This window comes from Bison bison, unplaced genomic scaffold (genome assembly GCF_000754665.1).
Source record: "Bison bison bison isolate TAMUID 2011002044 unplaced genomic scaffold, Bison_UMD1.0 scf7180017864066, whole genome shotgun sequence".
Lineage (NCBI taxonomy): Eukaryota > Metazoa > Chordata > Mammalia > Artiodactyla > Bovidae > Bison > Bison bison.
Window position 1 is genome coordinate 5467032 of NW_011494638.1, and position 1287 is coordinate 5468318.

A 1287-nucleotide genomic window follows, 5' to 3' on the forward strand; every position below is an offset into this window, starting at 1 on the left:
TTTTTCCCTTGTGATGAAAACTTTTAGGGTCTAATCTCTAAGCAGCTTTCAGCTATGCTGTTTTTGTTCAGTTGCTCATTCATGTCTGACTCTTTGTGACCCCATGGACTGCAGCAGGCCAGGCTTTCCTGTCCTTCACCATCTCCCAGAGCTTGCTCAAATTCATGTCCATTGAGTCGGTGATGCCATCTGGTCCTCTGTCATCCCCTTCTCCTCCTGGCCTTCAGTCTTTCCCAGCATCAGGGTCTTTTCCAATGAGTTTGCTCTTTACATCAGGTGGCTAAAGTATTGGAGCTTCAGCATCAGTCCTTCCAATGAATACTCAGGGTTGATTTCCTTTAGGATGATTTGATCTCCTTGCAGTCCAAGAGACTCTCAAGAGTCTTCTCCAACACCACAGTTCAAAAACATCAGTTCTTTGGCACTCAAATATGTAATCCAGTATTGTTAATTATAGTCATCATGCTCTACATTACATCCCATGACTTCTTTTATGACTGAAAGTTTGTACTTTTTATTCCTTTCACCCCCTTCATCCTTTTCAACCACCTCTCAGTTCTGCCACCCAGTAACCACCAATCTGTTCTCTGTATATATAAGCTTGCTTTTTAGTTAGTTTTTTTAGATTCACATACAAGAGAAATCATACAGTGCTTCTTTTTCTCTGACTTAATTTCACTTAGCATAATGCCCTCAAAGTCCATTCATGTTGTTGCAAATGTCAGGATTTCCTTCTCTTTTTACAGTTGAATGATACTCCATTGTATGTTTAAATCACATTTTCTTTAGCCATTCATCCATCAAGGACATTCAGGTTCCTTCCACAGCTTGGCTACTGTAAATACTTCTGCAGTGACACTGGGGGTACATAGGAAAAGGAGTACGTCAAGGCTGTATATCGTCACCCTGCTTATTTAACTTCAATGCAGAGTACATCATGAGAAATGCTGGGCTGGAAGAAACACAAGCTGGAATCAAGATTGCCGGGAGAAATATCAATAACCTCAGATATGCAGATGACACCACCCTTATGGCAGAAAGTGAAGAGGAACTAAAAAGCCTCTTGATGAAAGTGAAAGTGGAGAGTGAAAAAGTTGGCTTAAAGCTCAACATTCAGAAAACGAAGATCATGGCATCTGGTCCCATCACTTCATGGCAAATAGATGGGGAAACAATGGAAACAGTGTCAGACTTTATTTTTTGGGGGGCTCCAAAATCACTGCAGATGGTGACCGCAGCCATGAAATTAAAAGACGCTTACTCCTTGGAAGGAAAGTTATGACCAAC